This window comes from Lontra canadensis, unplaced genomic scaffold (genome assembly GCF_010015895.1).
Source record: "Lontra canadensis isolate GAN:19392208 unplaced genomic scaffold, GSC_riverotter_1.0 scaffold119, whole genome shotgun sequence".
NCBI lineage: Eukaryota > Metazoa > Chordata > Mammalia > Carnivora > Mustelidae > Lontra > Lontra canadensis.
Window position 1 is genome coordinate 3,577,524 of NW_022631113.1, and position 21,942 is coordinate 3,599,465.

The 21,942-nt window shown below is 35.9% G+C and overlaps 1 pseudogene; it reads left to right on the forward strand.

The window, feature by feature from the left end:
* Positions 1–8,174: 8,174 nt before the first annotated feature.
* On the forward strand, positions 8,175–21,771 carry LOC116857174 (annotated as a pseudogene).
* The last annotated feature ends 171 nt before the right edge of the window (positions 21,772–21,942 follow it).

Genomic DNA, 21,942 nt, shown 5'->3' on the forward strand with positions numbered 1-21,942 from the left:
TCCTAGAGGAGACACTGGGAAAATTAGACTATAGACTTTGCAATGATTTTTGGATAGGACACCAAAGGCACAGGAAAAAAAAGAAAAGTAAGTGGGACTACGTTAAACTAAAAAGCTTCTGTACAATAAAGGATACCATAAACAAAATGAAAAGGGAACTTAGAGAATAAGAGAAATATTTGCAAACTGCATATTCAATAAGGGGTTAATAATCAAAATATATAAGGAACTCACAAATCAATGGAAAACAATAACTAATAACAATAATGATAATCCCATTAAAATCCATTCAGAAGACTGAATAGACATTTTTCCAAAGATGACATACAGATGGCAAAGAGACATATGAAAAGATGCTTAACATCACTAACCATCAGGGAAATGAAAATCAAATCCACCAGATACTATCTCAGACCTGTTGTGATGTCTTTTATCAAAAAAGACAAGAAATAACGAGTATTGATGAGACTTTGGAGAAATTGGAACCCTGTACACTTTTGTATTTTCTATTTATATATATCAATAAGTATAGATATTATGGAAAATAGTATTGAAAATAGTAACTTCTCAAAAAATTAAAAATTAGAACTATCATATGATTCAGTAATCTCAATACTCAGTATATTTGAAAACATAGTATTAAATATTTCTTTCAACTCAGTTATTGTCCATGATCAATAGTGTTAAATATAAATCTTACCCATTCTTCTTTATATTCTTCATAATGATCTTAAGGTAACAATCCTTTATAGGTAATCTCATGAAATAATACAGTTTATCATGATTATACATTTTTAATAATTTTCCTGGTTACTAAGCATGTATTTCATGAATAATGAAACTGTACTGTCTTTCTGATTTATTAATTGTGCATTCAAATCTTAAATATAGCAGAGATTTATTTTTGCCTATTAGTATTAGAAAATATTCAGTAGTCACTCTTATTTCATATCCACAATTAGTTGCTCCAAGACCATTCATTGGATCATTTTCTTCACTTATTTGTTGTGCTATTTGTATCAAGGTCCCTTATGTACGCATATGTGTTGTCAAAGAAAAATTGCCCTGGACAAGTTAACAGGGAAGGATGTCATTAATCAAGAGTATTGTAATAGGGGAGAAAAATTGAATTTAACTCTGAGACAAATGACAAGAGAACTTTTCAGTGCTGGGACAAGCTAGTGGAAAAGTATAGGATGAAGTTGGGAGAGGGCGAATTGGTCAATGGGTTAGATCATCTGTTTGTTAACTGAAGCTGCGGAAGTTAGATTCATACACTTTCATGCAGATTAGGAGACAAGGGCGCTATGTTTCTTTGTGATTACACTTCGGAGAGATGACTTTCAGATCCTTGAGACATTCCTGAATTATAAAACAGGCCAGGGGCTGGTAGAAGATTAATACCCCAAAGGAGCAGAGAAAACATTTAAAATTGCAAGTTTTCTAAAGTAAATTCTCTTAAGAAAAGGGATTCAGGGGCCTAGGTTAAGAACTTTGTCTAAAGATTAGTCAAACTAGGGGTGCCTGGGTGGCTCAGTGGGTCAAACCTCTGCCTTTGGCTCAGGTCATGATCTCAGGGTCCTGGGATGGAGCAGGGCATCAGGGTCTCTGCTCAGCGGGGAGCCTGCTTCCCCTTCTCTCTCTGCCACTTGTGATCTCTCTCTCTGTCAAATAAATAAATAAAGTCTTTAAAAAAATAAGATTAGTCAGACTAAGGAGAATGTTAAAACTGTCTCGGTCAGTTTCTCTGCTCCACATTCTGTGCTCTGATTGATTTACTTTATTTCGATCACAATAGTTTCATAAAAGCCTTGAAATCTGAAAAGATGAGTTTCTATATTGTTAAATCATAATTCTGTTGAACATATAGGCTAACAAAATGCATTTTTTTTTTGGTCTTCTCATCACTGAAAATTATATTTCTATTTATTTAGGTTTCTTTTATACCATTTTATAAGATGTTTTACCTTTCTTCACAAAGTTCTTGGATATATTTTTACATATATGACAAAAAATTTTTTTGTTAATTTTTGTTTAAAATGGATTTGTGTTGTATTTTTAGAGCCATGTTATTACTTTAAAACCAGTAAACTTATTGAACTCTTACAAGTTATAACATAACCAAAAACTTGATTTTGTCTATAAACAAAATGTTGCTTCTCAAAAAAAAATTTATTTTGTTTCTCTGTTATTTCTATTAATTAGAAATTATTTTGTATTTATTTTTAACTGTCTTAAGAGTCTTTTAGCTTTCTTGTTTTAAAACAATTTTAATGCTTTTTCATAAAAGGGGAGGAGTGTGTGTGTGTGTGTGTGTGTGTCTGTGTCTGTGTCTGTAAAGTTGTTACTGCCAAAAGTGAAATTATACTATAAATCATTATTATTTAAAACAGAACAGTACTAGCTCAGCATTCTTTATGTATGTCTACATATGTGCCAAGACATACACTCATACACACACCACCACCAAATAAGAATGGAAAAATCACATAAAGATGATATAGTTTACTAATAGTTACTGCCATGTATTTCTTGGATCATTCTTTTAGATGTCAAAATGAAACATGGCATAATGGTTGAGGGCAAACACTTTTTCTTTTTTTAAGATTTTATTTATTTGTCAGAGAGAGAGAGAGGTCACAAGCAGGCAGAGTGGCAGGCAGAGGCAGAGAGAGAAGCAGGGTCACCGCTGAGCAAGGAGCCCTAGGCAGAACTCAATCTCAGGACCCTGAGATTATGACCTGAGCTGAAGGCAGAAGCTTAACCTACTGAGCCACTCAGGCACCCAAAATTAGTTTGTACGCTGTTAGTCCTACAAAAAAAAAACTAGAGAAGCAAAAAATCTTCTTTGCCTCAAGAGGACAAGTTGCATCTTTAAGAATATCAAGACTTTTCTGAATGAAATTCATCAAAATTCAGCTGTGCTCCTGAAATGAACTCTCCTCACAAACTTGAACATTTAGGCCAAGAAGAAAAAGTTACATGAATTATGTGGATCTCCCATGTATGAAATACCAAGTAATTATGGGGACTAATAACTCTAGGTATCGTATCTAACATTAAGAGAGTAGCCTTCCTCACCACCAATTATTTTCATGTGGGAATGCACACCCCACATTGTAAGATAAAGAATTTAAAATTTTTTATATAAAATCCCCATAGTAGGCAGTTACTAAATGATCAAAAAACAATCATTTAAATCCTCTCACTGTTGTCAAAATTGCAGGGCTGCTCTGGACAACTAGATTGGTAATATTATTCACTTCAGCAGCAGTAATTTGATTTTAAACATCATTAACAGTCATGACAGAAACTTTTTCATAATGCTAATTAAATTTAGACCAGTCTTATTTAGATCACATACATGGAATTGGAAATTTGGACATGGATTAAGACATTTGAGTAATGTTGAAAAAGGTTTTAAGATTGTTTTTTCTCTTTTTTTTTTTTTTGAGGATTTTATTTATGTATTTGACAGAGAAAGAGAGAGAGAGAGAGTGCATATGAGCAGGGACAGAGGAAAAGGGAGAAGCAGACTCCCCATTGAGCAAGGAGCCTGATGTGGGACTCTATCCCAGGACCCTGGGATCATGTCCCGAGTCCAAGGCAGCCACTTAACTGACTGAGCCACCTGGGGGTCCCAAGATTGTTTTTTCTTTACGGGTATTTTGCTTTACTATCCACAATTGTTTTAGAAACAATTTTTTTAAAGTTATCTAATCTATGATTTTAGCATGTCATATTAAAATATATTTATTATCTTTTCCAAAATATATTCCATATATGTGTATGTACATGCATTTATTTTACTATTTTAGATTTTACTCTCCAACTTATATTTAATGCTAATGGAATGCTTGTTTCCTCTCAAACTTAAGAAAACACTTACATAGGCTTCATTCAATAGGTATCTCTTGATTTTAAATAGATGCATTTGAGAGCAAAGAATAAAACTCAATTTCTAGATTATTAAAAGTTCTTAGATTTAGATGTTTGTCTTATTCTTAAGTGTTGAGAATATAGCTGAAGCACTTTGGAAATCACTAAGTTCATGTATAGAACTAAGTAAACAAAATACGGCCTATTTGGGGGTGGTTATTTTATGTATATAATATTCAGATTTCACAAATACCTTTTAAAAAGTATAGCAGCATGACATACCCTATGACTTATGAGGTGGGACAAAATACCTTTTTTTGTAGCAATTTCCCTTATCTATAGAAAATATCTCAGTGACACATTTAACAGAGAAGACAGTTTAATGGGTGAATTCTACAATTCCTAAGCAGTTTTTTTTTATTATTATTATTCTGCACATTATAGAGGCATGACTTATGTGAAGGCCATTGTAATTTCTATTGTTAGAGTAGTAATTTGTTTCGGTGCAGAATGACTAGCAACTCTTATGCAGTCCGTGAGCTATGGCAGCAATAATAGGGAAACATTCACATGGTCCATTTACAAGATGAGGTTGCATAAAGTCCATCTGATTACGTATAAGTGGTTATTAGAATAGGTCCTCAAACAAGAGTCATAGGAGAGCTATAAATTCTCAGCCATCTATTTTCAAGTCATTTCATGAGAACTGTAGTTTCATGCATATTGGACACTTCATTGTCATTGGCTTTGGAGCAAGAATAAATGGCACATTCACAGGCCAGATACAGACGTCTTGGTTCAAGTGTCATTGCAACCTGCACTATTAGCAGAGAAATATTAAAGAGGCAAAATATATATTGATAACAATCACTTTGACTCTGAAAAATAGGAATGTTAATTCATTACATGTATCAGAAGCTATTATAAAGTTCTAAAGACAGACATCTTTTGTTGTAAAAGAAGCATTCTGTAATTTATCAGCATGAAGCCTCAAAGTACTGGACGCCCTTGGGTTGCTGCATAAGAAAATTACAAACATGCACATACAAGACCAATCAGAGTATTCATGTAGAAGGATAAATTTAAAGAAAGTTGCTTTTGCCATGCCAACCCACAAAGGCCCAGGTTTCTTAGAGTGTGTTTGTTCATTCATTCATTCTGTTTCAAGACCTCTCCCTGCCATGGTGAGCCAAGGGCAAAGTGAACTCACACAAAATTAAGCCCTGGAACAGTGAGAATTCCTGTGGTTTGAGAGAGGGTTTCCAGGTGGCCTGTGGGAAGGCACTACTGACAATTATCTGTGAATAGAAGCTGAAGAATCAACTGGAAGCTTTCAAAATTCAGTTGTAAAAAATACTTTTCTGGTTCTATATGTGTTAATTTCATTTGGGTATTAACTTTAATCAAAAGTTTCCATTAAGGGCGCCTGGGTGGCTCAGTGGTTTAAAGCCTCTGCCTCTGGTCCTGGGATCGAGACCCACAACGGGCTCTCTGCTTAGCAAGGAGCCTGTTTCTTCCTCTCTCTCTGCCTGCCTCTCTGCCTACTTGCGATCTCTTCAAATAAATAAATAAAATCTTAAAAAAAAAAGTTTCCATTAAATGTATAAAATTAGGTCATTGAAGTAAAACATATGTAAAGGTGAAGTTACTTCAATAACAGCAAAAAGGTAATGTAAAGAGAATTGTTGGCCACTTGTTTTATAAAGCCATCTTTTCACTACTTATAAATATATTGAAAATACATTTTTTAAAGATTTTATGTATCTCTTTGTCGTAGAGAGAGAGAAAGACAGAGAGAGCACAATCAGGGGAGAGGAAGGGAAAGAGAGAAGCAGGCTCTCTGCGGAGCAAGGAACCCGACATTATACTCGATCCCAGGACTCTGGGATCATGACCTGAGCCAAAGGCAGACGTTCCACTGACTGAGCCACCCAGGTGCCCTGAAAATCTTAATATTAGATGTCTATTGAAGGAGACAGCGTTATTTTTGATATATTTATGGCCCAAATAATTAATAGCAAAAATGAATTTTAGCTGCTCTAGCAAACAACTAAAACTTCACATCTTTAAGATAGAAAGGAAGAAGAAAGTTAATTTTTAAAATAGCTTATAAATAGACTTTCAGAGCAGTCAGAATAAATAGAGTGAAAGCATTCAATATGGAGAGTAAAATTATTTTTAGGAGGTTCAGTGATATTTCAAAGACCAAATGAAGTTTGATGAGAAGATACCAAGAAATTAAACTAAACTAAAATCCTAGAAGCCAATATCTTAGAGAAAAATAAAAAGCAAATATTCTGCTGTTTTTGCTGCTGGTGGGGAAAAAACAAGAAACTTCAGTTAAAAATTAGCTAAAGCCAAAAACATTTTTTATCTATGATAGTTTCTATAAATCTATATTTGTATGAAATCTATTCAATAAAGAGTGTATTTATACAATGTTCATATGTATAGCATGATATGACAATTGTTACTGTGACTAATTAATTAATCAAAACAAAGTATAATACATTAATAAAACAACTCTGAAAATGTATTTTGTATGAAGAACATAATGTAAGATCAACTTATCTAGTTGCTTCCCTTGAAATTAATTCTATAATGGAGAAACTAAACAAGGCATAAATTAAAGAGGGCTTGTTTTCAAAACTTCTGACTTAAAATGAGAGGTATTTGTTAAACTTACCTCTCTTTTAATATATTTAAAATCAAGCAATATTTTGTTTTAGCAATACATTAATCAACATAACAGATTCTTTATAATATCAACATGATCTTGAAAATAGGTCATTTATGTACCTATAGAAAACTTAGCATAGAATAAGGAGCAAGACAATATGCTATCTCTTTATCCTAACTGATTTCAAATTTCTTTTTTTTTTAAGATTTTATTTATTTATTTGACAGAGAGAAAGATCACAAGTAGGCAGAGAGGCAGGTAGAGAGAGAAGGGGAAGCAGGCTCCCTGCTGAGCAGAGAGCCTGATGTGAGGCTTGATCCCAGGACCCTGGGATCATGACCTGAGCCAAAGGCAGAGGCTTAACCCACTGAGCCACCCAGGCGCCCCTGATTTCAAATTTCTAATAGTGGCGCAAAATGTTTGTTTCTTCTAGCTTTCACTGTTGCTTCAGGAAGGACTTGGTAGACAATATTTTTCCCATTGTTATTATGTTTTTTTAATTAAACTTATAAATAGAGTAATTTAGTGAAAAGTGTTGAACTTTATAAATCTGGTTTGAGTTCAGCTTTAATATATCAAAGCCTAAAAGTTGTCACTTGCAACTTTATGGAAAAAAAAAACCTGGAAAACTCAAAGTCAATTAATTTTTTTGGACCTAAAAAAAGCTCCCACTTCTAAATCTGGAGAGATGTAGTAAGACCAATAATCACAGCTGGTAAATCACCTTACCTGGAGAATAACACATATTGTAAAGCTATAGAAACAGAGATAGTTTCGGTTTTGGTTAAAGACTGGACATATACAGTATCTCTAGGTCAAGGGAAGAGAGTAGGTAACAGAAATAGACATAACAATATCGTGAACTGATCTTTGACAAAGGTATTCAATGAAAAAGGATAGATTTTCAACAATAACGCTAGAAAAACTAGAAATTTTTCTATACGCAAACAAATCTAGATGCAGACCTTTCATAAAAGTGAAAAAAAATAAAGTGGATCATAGACCTAAATGTAAAACACAAAACTGTAAAATTTCTGGAAGAAAATACTGGAGAAGACCATGTGGATCATAGGTTTGGTGATAATTTTAGATGTAACCACAGAAGCAAAATACATAGAAGAAATGGCTGTTGATCTTTATTAAAATTAAAAACTTTGGCTCTGTGAAAGAAAGCATTCAGAGGATTAGAAGACAAGCTACCAACAGGGAGAAAATATTTGCAAAATATGCATTGGATATAATACTAAATTACAGAAAGAACTCTAAAACTCAACACTGAAAAAAGAAAAAAAAAACAGTAACACAATGAAAAACTGGCCAAGTGATACAGACGTTTCACCAAAGAAAATATACAGATGGAAAATAATCATGGGAAAAACAACATCATTTGTCGTTAGAAAATTGAGAATTAAAGCAATAATGAGATAGCACTACGCACTGATTAGAAGAGTCAAAAATCCCGAAACTGGCCCACACAATATGCCAGTGAAGATGTGGAATACCAGAAACTCTGATTCATTGCCCTTGGGAATGCAAGAAGGCACAGCCCCTTTGGGAGACATTGTATAGGTCTCTTACAAAGCTTAATCTAATGATACCAGAAGATTCAGCAATCATGTTCCACACACAAAATCTGCACGTGCAGAGCTTCACTCGTGATCATCCCAAACCAGAAGCACCCAAACAGTATTTCAGTAAGTGAATGGATAAGCAAACTGTATGACATCTATATAAAATAACATTATTCAGCAATAAAAAAGGGGGCAAGTAACAAAAAGACATGGATGAGCCTAAAATAAGTATTAAAACATGAGTCAGGGTGACTGGGTGGCTCAGTGGGTTAAGATGCTGCCTTCGGCTCAGGTCATGATCTCAGGGTCCTGGGATCAAGCCCCACCTCAGGCTCTCTGCTCAGCAGGCAGCCTGTTTCCCTCTCTGCCTGCCTCTCTGCCTACTTGTGATCTCTCTCTCTGTCAAATAAATAAATAAAATCTTTAAAAAAAAATAAAACATGAGTCAATCTAAGCAAAGACAAGCTGTGATTCCAATTATATGGGATTCTGCAAGAAGTTAAAAATAAAAATGTCAGTGATATAAAATAAATAGGAGACCATGCTGTTCTGTTCTAAAGAAATGATCAAATGAAAACAGTTGAGAAGATAGATATGTCTTGTGTAAAATAATTCCAATAATGTAGATACTCTTACCCTGATTGAAGGGATGCATAAACTTGTAGCCCTTCAGTGTATGCTGTGTATGCTGATCCCAAAGAATGTTGTATAGAAAGAGGAAAAACTTATATTATAGTGGAGAAAACTGACAAACACTAACTCAGCCTTGCGGTCAAGGTCAACATCAATAGGTCGGATGAAAATGGCACTTTACCTCTGTGGTCTTTCTCCCCCAAACCATAACCCATTCTAATATGAGAAAAACAATAGATAAATTCCAATAAAAAGATATACTTACAAAATACTACTGCTCATAACTCTCAAGGTCATCAAAAACACAGAAAATCTAAGAAACATTCACAGTCAAGAAGAACCCAAAGAAACGTGATAACTAAGTGTACTGTTTTATCCTAAATATGATCTTGTAAGAAGAAAAAGGACATTAGTTATAAATTAAGACAACTGAGTGCTTGCTTCGGCAGCACATATACTAATAAATTAAGATAACTGAAATAAACTTTGACCTTAGTAAGATATCAATATTGGTTCAGCATTTTTGACAAAATCTGCTATTCTAACAAATGATGGTAATAACAGTAAAAAAACTAGGGACAAGATATAAGAACTCTCTACTACACTTTCGGGTTTTTTTTTAAACAAATTGAAAACTTAAAAAGATTATTAAAAAATGCATCCAGGGGTGGCTTGGTGTCTCAGCTGATTAAGCATCTTGCCTTCAGCTCAGGTCATGATCCGGGGGTCCTGGGACCAAGCCCTGTGTCAGGCTCCCTTCTCAGCAGGGACAGCAGGGAGTCTGCTTCTCCTCCCTCTGCCCCACTCCCCCATTCATATTCTATCTCTCTAGCAAATAAATAAATAAATAACATAATATAACATAACATAACATAACATAACATAGCATAACATAATAACCCTAAATCCAGTATCTTCAGGAAATGCTTTTCAAAGACTTGGTTAAGTGTCCACATATCTAATAATATATGTAGGTTTATAAAGGTGTGAATAAATTATTGTTAAAACCAAAGACTTATTTAAAGGAATATAGCAATTTTTTAGTTTTCAGCATAGTATCTATAACAAAATGTTGGCTTATTTTTTATTGTCCTCTTCCTCTGGTTCATGTGTGTGCTTACATACATTCTTCTTTTAGGATCACAAAGCTACAGACATTTCTAAACTTATAAAGGTCTAAAATAAAAAGAAATGTACATGGCACTTGGAGATGTCAGCAGAAACCTCATACACTATGTTAGTAAATGTCAGGTGCTGTTGAAATTCTTTTGCCAAGATATATAAATGAATAAACTTCAATAAGGACTGGGAAAGAGTTGCCTTTGGGTTGAACTTCGTGTGTTTATATATTGGGTTGTTTTCTTTGCTTACACATTTTCTGCCCCAAAGCCAAAAATGACAGTCCTTTCGTAGAAACTTGCTGTTCCTTAAGGCTTCAGTAGAAAATCCCTGCCTGATACTTCTAAAACTGCCTTATATCTTTTCACTCATTGTCAGAGGATGGGGTGGAAAATGGAAAGGAAACATTATGTCCAATCTTGTTACTATTTAGAAATGGAGAGTATTTTTCATTCTAAGAGTAACTAGTACTACTGTAGCTTTTGTCATCAGGTGATGGATATAAATTTATTGCTGAGATTGAATGATGAAAGTGAATTTTTTTCTTAAAATCTACACTATGCAATATTTATTCTTAAAAATGAAACAACCCATAAATCTTTGTGGATAAATTCCAACACCCAGTTTTCTGATTTCCATTAGTTCTTTGATAAAACCTGAGTTGATTAGCATAGCAGTGAAAAACAACAACAATAACAACAATGTATCAGTCTTTTTTCAAGAAAAATTTAATGAAACATATTATTTTACATCTTTATTATGTACCTGTAAATATCAAACTAGTGAGAATGTCAGCTACAGCTGGCAAAGATGGCAAGTGTAGCTCAGGCATATCTTGACTTTCTGGCCTACTTCTTTTTTTTTTTTAATTTTATTTTTTATAAACATATAATATATTTTTTCCCCAGGGGTACAGGTCTGTGAATCGCCAGGTTTACACACTTCACAGCACTCACCATAGCACATACCCTCCCCAATGTCCATAACCCCACCCCACCTCTCCCAACCCCCCTCCCCCCAGCAACCCTCAGTTTGTTTTGTGAGATTAAGAGTCACTTATGGTTTATCTCCCTCCCAATCCCATCTTGCTTCATTTACTCTTCTCCTACCCCCTTAACCCCCCCATGTTGCATCTCCTCTCCCTCATATCAGGGAGATCATATGATAGTTGTCTTTCTCCGATTGACTTATTTCTGGTCTACTTCTAAAGTACTTACACTGAATTTGCTCTTTCCAGTTCAACTTTATCCTATAATCCAAAATTTTACTCAATCTGTTTTTCAATTTATACCAAATATTTTGTCTTTATTTCATAATATTCCTTACATAATCACTTCTGTGATGTACAGAAATGTTAATCATCTCTGAAGTCAAGACAAAAAATTATTTTCTAACTCAGAATTTACATGAGAAAAGGGGCAACTAAGTTTGAATACAACTTAATATGTGTATATATATATATCTATATATGAAATATGTAGTATATCACATAAATAGCTATATGTGATGCATTAATGCTCCTGTAAACTATATTTATGCAAGAATGAAATGGGATATATGTAATAATTCAGAAGGTTACCCTGAGTTACACAGTCTGCTAGTTCAAGTCAAAAGAAAGAAGTTAATTAAAAATTAAGTTCTGGCCCACAAAGTGCGAAGGGAAATTTTCCCTTTATCTCACACTTATTTGTTTTTTCAGAATGAACTTCTCAGTCTGTCTGAGAAGTTCTAGTTTGATGCCTGATGTTCTGACAAAATAATTGATAGTATCCCCTTTCACTCAGAAATGTCTCCTTTTAGAAGTTGTATTATATGGTATCACAATAGAAGGCATCCCATCCATCATCAGTACCATCTCTTTTTCTATCCTCTTGAAGGTGAAGACTCTCCCCTTTAATAAGACTGGTATGAAAAATAAGAAATCGGTTTTCCCTCTGCAGTAATCTGTATTACTATTCACATTTAAAACTTTGGTGCAGGGGCATCTGGCTGGCTCATTAGGGGGCAAATGCAACTCTTGATCACAGGGTTGTGACTTCTAGCCTCACATTAGGGGTAAAGTTTACTTAAAAAATAAAAGTTAAAAAAGTAAGATTTTGGTGCAAATTTTGATACCCCAGGATAGTAGTATTAGAAATCATCCTCTAATTATAAATAGTGAAGATTTTCACTAAGGATATATCTTAGTCTGAAGATTAAAACACCCTTTGTCTATTTACACTGAAGAAAAAAAATAGCAAATAGAATTTATTTCAAAGAGGAAAATCAAAGTAGATGTAAAATTTTATTATGAAAAGTAATTTTTGTGAATTTCAATGAATATTCATGGTCATTAAGTATGGGAAAGGGTAAACTAGGTATAGGTCCCCTCAAAGACAAGCAAAAGCACATACATATTTTTATACTATTTTTTATTATTTATTTTTTTATTTTGAAATTTTTTTCTTAAAGTCCACTTTTTGAAATAGTATTTTTAAATTCATTTTGAAATAATTTCTGATTTATAGATAAAATACAGTACAAAGTTTTCTGTACTCTTCACTTAGCTTCTTATGATGTTAACATCTTATATAACTAAAGTACATTTATTAAACAACAAACATGATAAAGATGTACCCACATTTTTTATTTTCTACTATTGCTGCCATTAGGAATCAATCTAGGACACTGTACTGCATTGATTTCTTAGGCTGGCATAGTCTGCTTCAATCTGTGACAGTTCTTCATTCTTTTCGTGACCTTGACTTTTTTGAAAATTAGTCTTCAATATCTTGTAGATCTCCCCTTAATTTCAGTTTGAGTAGTGTTTTATCATGAGTAGATTGGGGTTACGGGTTTGAGAAAGAACAGGACAAGTAACCTCATAGCATCATACCTGCTATCCACATATTAACCCTGATGACATTAACCTTGATTACTTGATTAAGAGTCTGACATAGCAAAGCTACTTCTTTCCATGCCATCCTCAGTTTGTAGGAAGGGAATCATTAGGTCCAGTTCATACGCATAGGAAGGGAATTCACCTCCAACTTCTGAAGGGAGGGTTAGCCTGTAATTTGTAGGCCTGTGATCAAACCACCACAGTAATTAGAATTATTTTTGATGGAATACCTTGAGGCTATGCATGTATTCTGTTTCTTAAATCTTCATCTACAATTTCACTAAGTCATTGGATCTTGGCTATAGCAACTATTATTATGCTGTTCTGATGATGAGTTTTTCTTTCATTGCTTACACATGTATTATTTGGAATTCTTCAGAAGGAAAATATTTCCCTTATCTAACATTTATTTAATAATTTGTTTATATCAGGATGAACTTAAAGATATTTCCTTTGTTCTTTTTTATCATAATTCATACTGTCCTTGTTTAATTTTGTTACTCTAATTTTTCCAGCTTTAGCTTCTGGAAGTTCTTTCAGGTTGGTGCTTGGTGTTAAAAAATCTTCCTTATCTTATGACTCATGATATATGTGGCCCTCCTCCCAGAATTAAACATTAATTCAAATAGTCCTTGATCTTTTTACTGAGAAACCAAGATCTGGGTGCAAAGATCGCTCATTTCTCTTGTGGTGTCACTGGTTATAGCCTGTCCCAGAAGACAGAATTAGAAAATGTATGTATGTTTTCATATCTGTGTATGTACTTATATTTATAATTACTTCTATACCTGTCTCTCTCTCTCTCTCTCTCTCTCTCTCTCTCTCACACACGTTCATACCACTATCTTCTACTCTGATCCAACAACAAAGGTTTCATTTATACCTTCAATTCTGACATCACCTGGAATTTTGCTGTCTCAGACTTTGCAAACTTACCACTTTGTAAGAAAACTCTTCAATAGTTCTGGGGTTTTTACTTACATAATCCTCCTAAAATTATTCTTTTTTTTTTTTCCCCACCAGATTTCTAGACATTCACCCCTCTGTTTTTCAGGAACATAATTCTATCATCTCCCCTTTCTGTGTGTGTGTGTGTGTGTGTGTGTGTGTGTGCTTTCTTTTCAGAAAACAGTTCATAATTCAGCATCCTTAAGTGCCCTTTATTTCATATAAATTCTATCGACTTACACTCAGTCTCCCAATTAGTCTACCCAACTTCACCCCAAAAATCTCTACCCCATGATGACTAAATAAATATCTAAAATAGATCCTGCTCCTCTTCAATGTTTTTTTTTTTTTTTACTTTTTTCCAGATAAAAGCCAAATGTCTTAAAATAATGCAAAGCTCACCATGATAGAGCCCACATGCTACTTTAGACTCACATCTGCCTGCCCAATTTGGGATTAATTCAAATACATTCCCCCCTGAATACCAAGTTATTTCTTTTCTCCTTTCTCGTCCCCCTATCTAAATGATTGAATTGCACATCATTCTTAAAAATGCACAAAATTGTAATCTATTAAAATATTTTTCATGTGGTCACCTCACAATCGAGAAAGAGAACATTGCCAACATTCTAGAACCACTGCTCAACTTTTAATGATATTTTCCTTATTCACTGATTCCTCCTTTTCTTTCTTCCAACTTTTTGACTACTAGCACCATGGTTCATTTTAAATTTGCCTAAATTAATTCCTAACTGAATTTTGCTTGTGCCCACAGTACACTTTTCAACCATTTTGTTGCATGAAGTTAAAATATGTTTATTTATTGGTTTTCTTTAAAAGAATATAGAAGACATTATTTATCTATCATATTGTTGATGGACATTTGGATTTTCACATGTCTTGGCAACTAAAAAAATGATGATTTCTGCAGAAATGCATAATTAAAGATATATATACACCTGAGTTTGGAATTGTTGTGTCATATACATAAATTTCATTATTTGGTAGATAATGACACAGTGTTTTTCAAATTTATTGTAATAATTTAGTCTTCTACTGGAGATCTATAGAGTTTCTTATTTGAATCACATCTTCATCATAATTAAAACAGTTATAGCTATCTTCAAATTTTAGATACATAGTATCTATGTGTGGTCATTAATATTTCATGGTGGTTTTATTTTGCACTTATCTGGTTACTCGTTAGGTACTACATTTTAAGGTGTTTATTAACCATTTGAATATCCTCTGTTTGGAAATGCCCAATTATATCTTTTGATTCATTAAAGATCTTTATACATTGTTATGTCAGCCCTTCACTGGTTATACATGCTGTGAATATCTGTTCCACTTGTTATTTAACATTTATTAGTATTTTGTTCAATGAAATAGTTAAAAAATAATTCAGAAAAGAGACTAGTCTGATTAGTATTTATAGCTGATGAGCTGATGGCATGCTGATTAAGAAACCACAATCTTAATTGTTCCTTCAAGTGTTCATTTAAAATTCGAATTTGGGAAATTGGTTAAAAATGAAATAATTCACTAATGAAATAAGTATTTAATGTAAACCATTAAAATAGCTTTTTCTTTTAGTAAATTTAGATATATACTTTCATTTTCTATGAGAATGTCAGCTTTGCATTTTGGATTGTGAAGATTTAGATCTCCTAATTGAAATCTCTAGGTTACAAAAGTTTATTTGTGACTTGTTCCCTGTTATTTAAACTGGAAAAATATATTGGAAGGTGATGGTATGTGAATAAAAAATTCAGTATTGAGGGTGCCTGGGTGGCTCAGTGGGTTAAGCCTCTGCCTTCAGCTCAGGTCATGATTTCAGGGTCCTAGGATTGAGTCCCGCATCGGGCTCTCTGTTTGGCGGGGAACCTGTTTCCTCCTCTCTCTCTGCCTGCCTCTCTGCCTAATTGTGACCTCTGTCTGTCAAATAAATAAATTAAATATTTTTTTAAAAATCTGTACTGAAAAATGATATTATAGGGGTGCCTGGGTGGCTCAGTAAATAAGCATCTGCCTTCCACTTGGGTCATGATCCCAGGCTCCTGGAATTGAGCCCTGCATCAGGCTCCCTCTCCCACTTCTCCTGCTTGTGTCCCCTCTCTCACTCTTTCTTTCTCTGTCAAATAAATAAATAAAATCTTAAAAAAAAAAATGATGTTATAAACAGCACTTCTAATTGTGTGTGTGTGTGTGTGTGTGTGAAGAAAATAATATAATGGGAAGACTGTATATGATATATTGTGTTTTTCTTGTGTCAGTTGCCAAATTAATATCCTACTAGATTATTTAGAATTTTGGTTCATTATTTAACATGTTATGTTGTACATATATAAGCTGAACAGGTAAAGTTAACTGAACATAGAACAGATTTTCTTTAGATTAGATGTTTTGTTTATTTCACAGAATGAGTTTGCCCATTTAGTTTGTACTACCACAAAATTGTCATAACTTTGATTACTTTTTCTACTTTTATATGGTCTCACTAAATACAGAAACCTTTATTAATTGAAATGTGCTTTTTAAGAGGACATGCACTTACTTGGCACCTTTTCCATGGAACTAAATTAAATCTGATGACATGTTCTTCGACTTCCTGGGAGTGGTAATTTCCCTTAATAGGGACACTCGCTAATAGTTAGGAGAGGCTCAAATGGGACTTAAGGGTCCACAAGGAGCTCAATGGTTGTGGATTCTTTTTTTTTTTTTTTACTTACAGGACTTCTGTCACCAATTATCTACTAACCACAGAAGTTTCAGCACTCTGTAGGAGACATTTAAAACTACTTCTTAAACTGAACTTAGTTCAGAATTTTTGGTTATACCTGTTAGGATCTGTAAGAAAGTGCCACTTCTGTCTTCCTTCCCATTTATCACTTCAACAGCTCTCCTACCCGTGTGACACAGACTAGTGATGTGGGAGCAAGTTCCTGCCTCCAGAAACAATGTAAAATATCCTGTTCTATGGCAACAGTTGTATTTTCCATTCTCTCATATACTATTTTTCATCATTTTTAAATCTTTTTGATCATCTAATTGTCTATTGAGACTATCAGTCATTACTATGTTGCTTTAGAAAAGCTGGGGAATTTTTTTTTTTACTCCTATTTTAATGAATCATTATTGACTTATTCAACATAGGAAAGAAAAATTCCTTTTTTGGGGGAAGATATTTTTACTCTAATATCATCTATATTCAAATATGTGTTAAAGAGATCTCTGAAGAAAATGATTCTCTTGCTTATCCTTATAGGCACGTTTGTTTACAGGGGTGAAAAAATGTTAATTTATATTCGTTTGTCAATAATAAAACTAATACCTACTAAAATGTGTATCAGGAAATAATCTAACAGGAATTTCTGGAAGGTTTTATAAAATAAATGACATCATTTACTTTATAGGCATCAACTGAAAGTTGCATTTGCAGTATAATTCTGTAAATTATTGATTGATAATTAAAATAAGCTTGATACATCTTGATATAAATTATAAAAAAATAAATATATAAGGTATAGAAAAAACAGAGAATGATGGTATAGAGAACCTGAAAGACTAAATAATCTCCACTGTGACTCCTTAAGTGACTAGAGCCCCATATATTCCTCCTCAGCTATCCTGCTGAATTCAAACCACCTAATTGCTAGCAGTTAGATCATAACCACAATTTGCTTCCTCTACAACTTGCTGCATGATTTATGTTGCCTAAATTACCCAGTATTTTCCTAAGAGTTTGATTTTTCAGAAAAACAAACAAACAAAAAAACCTGACCTCTGATAAACCTCCCTAAATGTGTTTTATAATATCCTTGGTCCTCCAGTCCCCTCAGGACACTCATCTTAACTCATCATCAATCTGTTCTCATGATGTGTTGTCTTCATGAATGCTTTAAGTGCCTGAACTACCAGTTTGGGGTTGTTTCCTTCCTCACACAGAGGAAGCTTCAGCACTGTGGCTAAGAGCTCAAGGTTCATAAGCAAAGGCCAGACTCCCATATTAAATAGTTGTTTCGTTTTGGCTGTGTTATTTTTATCTCACTGAGTTTTCCTTTCCTCCCCTGGAAAAATCAGATCACATTTTATTAAACAATTAATAAAAATATGTATTGTGTTCCTATTCTTCACCAGTTAAGTCTATTAGATGTTGGGTATGTAGTATTCACTCAAGCAGATGTAAACCTTGACCACATTGGTGGTAGACGTCAATGAGGAGAACATGAGAGTTTTCCATGTGAATCTTACATAAAAAATTCAGATGTGTGAATAAAAAGCCATGTTTCTTTATTGACCTGAAATCATATTGAAACCAACTTTGAGGTCCTCTCTTATAACGAGGACAGGGAATTAAATCTAATGTATTACTGGGACCATGCTCCCTTCTCTAGGGCTTCACAACAATACAGTCCAACTATGGTGATAAAAAAGGAGGTTAATTGCCATATCTTTATCCCATTAGGGGCAACTTTGATGTGCTCCCTATCTATGCTCAGTAATACCCTGAGGTTACAATAGGCTGTTGCTAATGTGCAACCTCACATTCACCAATCTTCTAGAACATTTCAAACCAAACCATGAGATCATCTATCTGAAGTTGAAACCACTGCCTCAGGTCTCTGCAAGGTAGTGGTGTCTGGGGATTACTATCATGGGAACACCATTCTCTATCAGACCTAGAATAAATCACGACCGCTTCTCCTAGTCAATCTTTTCTCTCCTCAGAGGCACTCATCTGTCTCTGTTCTCTATTCGCAAAGTTCTTAAGGAACTTAGCTTTCCAGAGAATAAAGTAAGAGATCCTATTTTCTGTAAGGGTCTTTTTATTTTCTTCTCTACAATCCACACCTTAACATCATTCGCAGAACGAAGCACATCTGAGTGAAAGAGAGCACAAATGTCTGACCGATCTGCTTCAAAATAAAGAAAAAAATCATAGAAACTAAACAATTAGTATCTAACATAATATAGTTAGCAAGTATTAATAATACCTTACTATATAGCTAATATTTAAAAATACTTTAAGCAATAAAGTATATCTTTATAATAGAGAGTAACATGATGTTATGGGAAAAGCTGTGTATTGTATGGGATTTCACAGAAATAATCTCTGAAGAGATGACATTTATAAAAAAAGATGAATGGGGCACCTGGGTGGCTCAGTCTTTAAACGTCTGCCTTCAGCTCAGGTCATGACCTGGGGTTCTGGGTTTGAGCCCTGCATCGGGGTCCCTGCTTGGCAGGAAGACTGCTTCTCCCTCTCCCACTACCCCTGCTTGTGTTCCCTCTCTTGCTGTGTCTCTCTGTCAAATTAAAAAAAAAAAAAAAATCTTTAAAAAAAATAAAGGTTTTTTTTGTTGTTGTTGTTTTGGTTTTTTTTTTTTTAATTTTTTAATGCTATGTGAAAGGCTGAGGACAGAACAGCTCAAAGTCTTAGAACCTCCATGGTGAAATTCTCTAAACTGAGAAAGAACTGAAAATGACCAGTGTGATAAGTGTATATTGAACAAAAGGAAAGAATGGTTGGAAAGGGCACTGTGAAAATACATAGGGCTCAGGTCATATAAGATCTTATAGAATACATAGAAATAATTTTGATTCTATGCCCTGGGAGAAGATAATATGTTTAAGTGGACAAGTCCTATTATTTTATTTTAATTTTTAAAAAGATCACTTTGGCAGCCAGGGAGATGTTTGAAATAGAATAAGAGAGAAAGTTGGAAGATGTGATAGGAAGTTCCTGAAGGTGCCCAGGCCAGAGATGAGTGCGCTGGGGAGAAAAGATGAGGGATCCTTTTGCAGTGCCCTTTGGGTCACACAGTCACCATTTAAGAAACAAGCAATACAGGGCGCCCCCTCCTGGTCGGGTTGGGCTTTTATGTGTGGAAGCGATGGAGCTCATGCCGGAGAAGCCAGATGAACTGAGCTGGTAAGGGGGCCACTTCACAGGAGCTGCTAAGGTGGGCATGAGAATCAAACTGCAAAGCAACAATTGTCCCAACAACCTGTTGAAGGAACTCAGTAAGCGCCAGCTCTGGGAAACCATGTGTAATGTTACCATTGTTGTGGGGAGCCTCTCCTTCCTGGCTCACAAAACAGTGCTGGCTTATATGACTAAATACTTCCAGAAACTCTTCCTGAGTATTGGGCTTGATGCTACCAGGATCTATGTGGTGGACATTATCACCCCTGCCAATGCTGAGAAGATTCTGAGCTTTGTCTACACATCAGAGCCTGGGCAGACCCAATCAATTTTGGGGTCATCTATGCGGTAAATGAGTGTCTGGGTGTGGAAGATCACTTCACCTTTCCTGACCTGGAGAGCACTGCTGTGGCCATGCCCTGAATGAGCACCAGTGTTACCCAGAGCTGTAGGTCAACAGAACCCACTCGTCCCCTTTGAAGAATGGTGGGATGATGGAGAGCAGTTTGGTCCTAATAAGAACTATGTGTTAACCTAGAGTTGCTGGAGGAAGTCATAAAGAGGAAAAGACAGATACGGCCAATGACACTAACCATAGCCTGAGTCTGTTGCAGTGGCCATGACCACCCTCTTCTGACCATGATGTTCTTGCTCTTTCCGTGCCTCTTACTAGGATGATGACCCAGCCAGTCACAGTCAGCATGGCCATCCAATCAGCACAAGCTCCTGGAGGCCATACAAATTTGAAAGCAGTGGAGACTTTAATAAAAATAGTTTCTTTCCTCCTGACAATGCAAGTAGACATCACCAGGATAACTAATTCGTGTGTGAGCAACAGCAACCACTGCAAAGATCCAGGCTTTGGGAAGATGGATGAGCTCCAGCTGGATGACCTAGGGGTGATGACTGGCAGTCTGAAGACCTCACTGGGGAGACAGGTATAGCTGAGGAGGTGATTGAGTTGAGTGATGCCAGTGAAGACAAGCTGACTTTCAGAGAGAATGATGACCACGAGAATAAGGCCATGCCCGGCCAGGGATGCAAAAAATTTCTAGAGCACAACATTCATTGGATCCGACAGCATGCTCGATACCATGTGGACCTGCTGACAGGCAGCCACAAGTTCTGGAGACCCACTTCTAACACCGAAACTCCCGGGTGACCCACGTTCTAGTCCACATTGGTGTTTTCCTCCTTTCTTGTGACCCATGTGAAACTAAGTTCATTATCAAACAGCAGCTGACCACCCACCGAAGATATGGAATATTAGAGAATATCATCGCCCACCCCAATGATCTCATGACTGGGCAACCGGGTTTGTTTTCAGGTGTTTTCAGCCTCCACGGAGCTGGAATGCACTGTCTATAGGAAGGCACAGGCCAAAGATCTCCACATGGTCCAGAGCCACATCCTTGACCATCTCCACTTGGAAGGTGCCAAGCCTGTGGTATCTGTGACCAGTACCACTTCCCCACTGCAGCCCCAGATGACACATGCTCTTCCACCTGGGCATTTCAGTCCTCTCCTGCTCCCTCTGTGTGATGGGCTTTGTGGCCCGCCATCTCCTAGAGAAGCACACGGCTGAGCACCAAAGCCTGGAAGACGCCTTCATCCCTGCCACCTCTGCAGCCGGAGCTTCAAGACTGAGGGTGCCTATCACGATTGTGTCAGCAGCACAAATACAGCAGTGGCCTTGAGGCATGGCTATCGCACCCAGCAGTCCAGAAGTGGAAGCTTCCATTGAAGGAGTTCCTGAGTGAGGAGCTGGCCCATCTGCAGGGCCGGCCTGGGAACAGCAAGTATATAGCAGCAAGTTCTGTGGCAAAACGTTTGCACACGCAAGCGAGTGAGTGAGTTCAGCTACCTGGTGGATCCATAGATGAGAAGCTGCCCAGCGGGAGGGGTGCCACAAGTGCTTCCGGGGCCATTGGGGCCTCCAGTGTTGCCTGGGGATGCACTCGGCGGCTCTCCTGTACTGCAGTGCAGTCTGCGGCCGGAACGGCTCCACCTCAGCCTTATGAGCAAGCACATGGGTCTGTGTGAGGGCAGCCTCTTGCTCGACTGCCCCGTTAAGCAGAACTTCTTGTACTGTATCCATTGCCGAGAGGCAGAAAAGAGCCTGGACCACTGACTGGATCTTAGCAGAACCAGGGGAGCGCCCACCTTCCCCAACCTTTCCAGTTTTACTGATAGGTTTTAGGCTGCTAAGAATCCAACCAACAACCTCACTGAATAGAGGAGGTATCTAGAAGTCTTCACTGTGGTTATTGTCACCAGATTTCCAACTGGAACACCAGCTGTG